At 37.1% G+C, this 6,777-nt stretch overlaps 1 protein-coding gene across 1 annotated transcript in view; it reads right to left on the bottom strand.

Annotated features, from left to right (window-relative positions):
- The window catches only part of LOC110441827, a 7,657-nt gene extending 7,180 nt beyond the window's left edge, over positions 1-477 (bottom strand). The window contains exon 1 of the mRNA XM_021485092.1: positions 396-477. The gene's annotated coding sequence lies outside the window, so the exon portion shown is untranslated. The remainder of the gene's footprint in view (positions 1-395) is intronic.
- Between the last annotated feature and the right edge of the window lie 6,300 nt (positions 478-6,777).

Genomic DNA, 6,777 nt, shown 5'->3' with positions numbered 1-6,777 from the left:
CGGCCACTGTCTATACAAGTGATCGGCCACTGTCTTTACCAGTAATCGGTCACTGTCTATACCATTGATCGGCCACTGTCTATACAAGTGATCGGCCACTGTCTTTACCAGTAATCGGTCACTGTCTATACCAGTGATCGGCCACTGTCTATATCAGTGATCGGCTAAGTCTATACCAGTGATCGGTCACTCTCTATACCAGTGAACGGCTAAGTCTATACCAGTGAGTATACACAGCTATACACCTACTTAGTCAGTCTCGTCTTTTTGACAGTACTGATAAAACCTATTGTTTGACACTTTTATATAAATTGACAATATCACGAAGGAGTATGAATGATATAATTTATCATTTATATCATAAACACCGTATAACCTACTCCTGTCATACGTACCTTCTAATACGGATTGGAATTTTGGTCCAACTACAGAAACATCAGAGTGTGTGATACACGCAATATTAACCTTTGTCACGACCCTTTATTACTGTACGACAACGATGTGCTGTATACGTTTATAGTGCACTTGTTCTATGACGTCACATCTCTAAACAAATCATCAGCCAATCATGTGTTGTATAACATTAAGTGTTTTCCATAGTACTTATGTTAACAAGGAACTTCCTTTATCGAAAATAACTATTTGCTGAGAACTTGATATATATTTCCTTATTTTACACTTATCACCTATCTCAATACGTATGGTAAATACATATGGATTTATGACTAGCATTATATGTCAGTATTTAGTTGCGGATACTTTGTTGAAACAGACATTATCTAAAGCTCGCAAAATAAATATTTAATTACTGCTTAGGCTCAAAACAAACTTCGTATATATTATTCATTAGAGGATTGAAATTATTTGTTTCAACATTTATGAGGTCATACCAACATGGGTTTGAGGACATATATATGAATGGCGTTAATAATTCATGGTAAATAATATCATATAGTTTAAAGAACGTGTTTTATTGTTAACAGGAATTCAATAAAATAAAAATCAGAATAAGATCGTTTAGTGTAGTTACTTGTAGAAGCATATGCAGTGTACCATGACGGGTGCTACATAGGATCGGTCGTCTTTGGGGCCAAGTCTTGATATGCTCGTTCCATTTCCTTTCTAGACAAATTTTGTTGAGGGAGGGGAGGAATGTAGTAGAATTACAAGATGTCGATCAGCCGAAAACAACTAGTAATTACAGCGTCTGCATGGTATTCGAAAGTTCCGAATTCGTTTCTGACCGTTCCTGGCATGTATATTTCCATACTGATTAGTGTGTGGGATGTCATGTATATTTCCATACTGATTAGTGTGTGGAATGTCATGTATATTTCGAAACTAATTAGTGTTACGGATGTCATGTATATTTCCATACTGATTAGAGTGTGGAATTTCATGTATATTTCCATACTGATTAGTTTGTGGGATGTCATGCATATTTCTATACTGATTAGTGTGTGTGATGTCATGTATATTTCCATACTGATTAGTGTGTGTGATGTCATGTATATTTCCATACTGATTAGTGGGTGGGATGTCATGTATATTTCTAAACTGATTAGTGTGTGGGCTGTCATGTATATTTCCATAGTGATTAGTGTGTGGGATGTCATGTATATTTCCATACTAATTAGTGTGTGGGATGTCATGTATATTTCTAAACTGCTTAGTGTGTGGGATGTCATGTATATTTCTAAACTGCTTAGTGTGTGGGATGTCATGTATATTTCTAAACTGATTAGTGTGTGGGCTGTCATGTATATTTCTATACTGATTCGTGTGTGTTATTTCATGTATATTTCCATACTGATTAGTTTGTGGGATGTCATGTATATTTCCATACTGATTAGTTTGTGGGATGTCATGCATATTTCTATACTGATTAGTGTGTGTGATGTCATGTATATTTCCATACTGATTAGTGGGTGGGATGTCATGTATATTTCTAAACTGATTAGTGTGTGTGATGTCATGTATATTTCTATACTGATTAGTGTTTGGGATGTCATGTATATTTCCATACTGATTAGTGTGTAGTGTGTGGGATTTCATGTATATTTCTATACTGATTCGTGTGTGTGATTTCATGTATATTTCCATACTGATTAGTGTGTGTGATGTCATGTATATTTCCATACTGATTAGTGTTTTGGATGTCATGTATATTTCCATACTGATTAGTGTTTTGGATGTCATGTATATTTCCATACTGATTAGTGTGTGGAATGTGATGTATATTTCGAAACTAATTAGTGTTACGGATGTCATGTATATTTCCATACTGATTAGTGGGTGGGATGTCATGTATATTTCTAAACTGATTAGTGTGTGTGATGTCATGTATATTTCCATACTGATTAGTGTGTGTGATGTCATGTATATTTCCATACTGATTAGTGTGCGGGATGTCATGTATATTTCCATACTGATTAGTGTGTAGTGTGTGGGATTTCATGTATATTTCTATACTGATTCGTGTGTGTGATTTCATGTATATTTCCATACTGATTAGTTTGTGGGATGTCATGCATATTTCCATACTGATTAGTGTGTGGGATGTCATGTATATTTCTAAACTGATTAGTGTGTGGGATGTCATGTATATTTCTATACTGATTCGTGTGTGTGATTTCATGTATATTTCCATACTGATTAGTGTGTGGGATGTCATGTATATTTCCATACTGATTAGTGTGTGGGATGTCATGTATATTTCCATACTGATTAGTGTTTTGGATGTCATGTATATTTCCATACTGATTAGTGTGTGGGATGTCATGTATATTTCTATACTGATTAGTGTGTGGGATTTCATGTATATTTCCATACTGATTCGTGTGTGGAATTTCATGTATATTTCCATACTGATTAGTGTGTGGGATGTCATGTATATTTCCATACTGATTAGTTTGAGGGATGTCATGCATATTTCTATACTGATTAGTGTGAGGGATGTCATGTATATTTCCATACTGATTCGTGTGCGGGATGTCATGTATATTTCCATACTGATTAGTTTGAGGGATGTCATGCATATTTCTATACTGATTAGTGTGTGTGATGTCATGTATATTTCCATACTGATTAGTTTGAGGGATGTCATGCATATTTCTATACTGATTAGCGTGTGTGATGTCATGTATATTTCCATACTGATTAGTGTTTGGTATGTCATGTATATTTCCATACTGATTAGTGTTTGGTATGTCATGTATATTTCCATACTGATTAGTGTGTGGGATGTCATTTATATTTCTATACTGATTAGTGTGTCGGATGTCATGTATATTTCCATACTGATTAGTCTGTGGGATGTCATTTATATTTCTATACTGATTAGTGTGTCGGATGTCATGTATATTTCCATACTGATTAGTTTGAGGGATGTCATGCATATTTCTATACTGATTAGTGTGTGTGATGTCATGTATATTTCCATACTGATTAGTGTTTGGTATGTCATGTATATTTCCATACTGATTAGTGTGAAAATATACATGACATCCCACACACTAATCAGTATAGAAATATACTGATTAGTGTGTGGGATGTCATGTATATTTCTATACTTATTAGTGTGTGGGATGTCATGTTTATTTCTGTACTGATTAGTGTGTGGGATGTTATGTATATTTTTATACTGATTAGTGTGTGGGATGTCAGGTATATTTCCATACCGATTAGTGTGTGGGATGTCATGTATATTTCTATACTGATTAGTGTTTTGGATGTCATGTATATTTCCATGCTGTTTAGTGTTTCTATAAATATTCTATTAACATGAATAAACCAGGATCACGCTACAAACAATAAATTATTGTCTTGACTGTAGTTGGTAGTTGTTAAGAAAGCTGTGTCCCTGATTTAACAAATTAACAAAGCTCATTGTAGTAATACTTTAAAACAGCTGATATTTTCTACGGGTTTTATTAGTTCATATTTCATGTAAAACCCCAGGGAAGTAGGAATATTTATACATAAAAACGTATAACTTCGTCTGTGGGTAGTAGATCTAGCCGTCGTGACATCTAAACAGGAAACATTTTCTCTAAACTAAATCATAGATTGTTTTTTTTGATAAGCTATTCAGGAGATCATTATCATGTACTTTTCAAAACTGTTGTTTTGTAACTATATATTACTTCACTGTTTCCCTGTAATATGAGTTACGAACAACCTGGTCTGTAAGGAAGAAAGACACGTTTGGATACTTCACTGTTTCCCTGTAATATAAGTTACGAATGATCTGGATTTGTAAGGAAGAAAGACACGTTAGGATACTTCACTGTTTCCCTGTAATATAAGTTATGAATAATCGGGATCTGTAAAGAAGGAAGAAAGACACGTTTGGATACTTCACTGTTTCCCTGTAATATAAGTTACGAATAATCTGGATCTGTAAGGAAGAAAGACACGTTAGGATACTTCACTGTTTCCCTGTAATATAAGTTACGAATAATCTGGATCTGTAAGGAAGAAAGACACGTAAGGGGAACGGTAAACACAAACGACCAGCAGATCAACAAATCAAACATAAATACCATTTGTACGGGTTTTCCAATCTGTGTTCGATGAAAAATCCAAGCTGTTTATACCAGCCCTGGTATAATGCAACATCATCTGATTATGAAACATACCGTCGCAATACAAATATCCCATGACAACCCTCCCCCAGTTGTATAAACGATTTGACGGTCAAGCAGTCTCTATGAGAGGTTATACCTCCTCTCACTCACGTCAGACTCCTCCTCTCACTCACGTCAGATTCATCCTCTCACTCACGTCAGACTCCTCCTCTCACTCACGTCAGACTCCTCCTCTCCCTCACGTCAGACTCCTCCTCTCACTCACGTCAGACTCAGTCCTCTCACTCACGTCAGATTCCTCCTCTAACTCACGTCAGACTCCTCCTCTCACTCACGTCAGATTCCTCCTCTCACTCACGTCAGACTCCTCCTCTCACTCCCGTCAGGCTCCTCCTCTCACTCACGTCAGACTCAGTCCTCTCACTCACGTCAGACTTCTCCCCTCACTCACGTCAGACTCCTCATCTCACTCACGTCAGACTCCTCCTCTCACTCACGTCAGACCCCTCCTCTCACTCACGTCAGACTCCTCTTCTCACTCACGATCACGCTCTGTTATACCCTACTTGTTTACTCCTATTTATTAACGAGATACTAACGTCAGAAGTGACACCTAAGTGGGCATCCTCTAACACTTTTTGGGCACCCTTATAACTGTTAAGGGGGCATCCTCTAACACTTTGTGGGCTCCCTTATAACTGTTAAGTGGGCATACTCTAACACTTTTGGGCACCCTTATAACTGTTTAGTGGGCATCTTCTAACCCTTTTTGGGCACCCTTATAACTGTTTAGTGGGCATCTTCTAACACTTTTTGGGCACCCTTATACCTGTTAAGTGGGCATCCTCTAACCCTTTTTGGGCACCCTTATAACTGTTTTGTGGGCATCTTCTAACACTTTTTGGGCACCCTTATAACTGTTTAGTGGGCATCTTCTAACACTTTTTGGGCACCCTCATAACTGTTAAGTGGGCATCCTCTAACACTTTGTGGGCACCTTATAACTGTTAAGTGGGCATCCTCTAACACTTTTGGGCACCCTTATAACTGTTTAGTGGGCATCTTCTAACACTTTTTGGGCACCCTTATAACTGTTAAGTGGGCATCCTCTAACACTTTTTGGGCACCACTATAACTGTTAAGTGGGCATCCTCTAACACTTTTTGGGCACCCTTATAATTGTTAAGTGGGCACTTTGTTACTAAGTTTAGCCTGAAAAGAAGTGGAGACGTAATCATTGAGATCCCTTATAGGGTATTAAATGTTTAGTTGCCTGGACACATTTTTGGCGTTAACGTTTACATATTTCGTGTATTTTGGTCAATGCTCGGCAGTTGAGTCGATTTTCAGTTTCAAGTTTGTCTCTGCATCACGATATGCTAAAATTGAGGTTCTCCCTGCGAGTGATGTGTGGTTATCGTTTATCTTACTCGAGTTAGTAAATGTTCAAATTGTATAAAGACACGAGGTTTACCGTGAGATAGAATGGCAACCCATCATCACGAGTTATGTGACCTTTCCCTCCTATACCTTTGATATAATATCCCGAAAACCACGTGTTTCCTTGTCAATTAAAGATTTTACTAATTCCGCGAAACTTTTGCAAACAAGAGATTATGTAAGCAAATTGTCGCCAGCTGTCTAATCTTTTAAAATTTTTAATTTCAAATTCGAACGATTCAAAAATGTTTCCCAACTCACATCCATTAAGAGTTTCCTTAATAAGCTAACAACAACAACGTTATGTTTACCTGTGCTATAGAGGTGGAATATACCCCCTAAACTAGTTGTAGAACTGGAGAAGACGATTTTGAAGGAATTTACTCAATTGTGTCCTTTTATATCACAAAAGAGAACCAAATACCGGTGTCATGCTAAATAGGCAATATCATCTCGTTACACTTACAGAGCTGGAGAGAAAGATCCCTTAATCCCAGTACCCAGTTCTTTTAAATGGCGATCCCCATGGGGCCTGGCCGCATTAATTCGACACGAACAAAGTTAAAAATAGTATTTCTATGCCAACTTATACATGAAATTTCAGCTTTTCTGGTGCTATTTGTAAAACTCGAGAAAAAAATTCTTGTTAAACCCAATGAACCAATTTCACCTTGGGTTGTTCCAAATGGAATAATGCTGAGAGTGCTGTTTTAATAACCAGGCTGGGGGCTGGGGGCTGGGGGCTGGG

Source organism: Mizuhopecten yessoensis, unplaced genomic scaffold, assembly GCF_002113885.1.
Source record: "Mizuhopecten yessoensis strain PY_sf001 unplaced genomic scaffold, ASM211388v2 scaffold716143, whole genome shotgun sequence".
Classification (NCBI taxonomy): domain Eukaryota; kingdom Metazoa; phylum Mollusca; class Bivalvia; order Pectinida; family Pectinidae; genus Mizuhopecten; species Mizuhopecten yessoensis.
This window is presented reverse-complemented; position numbering and strand designations above follow the sequence as displayed.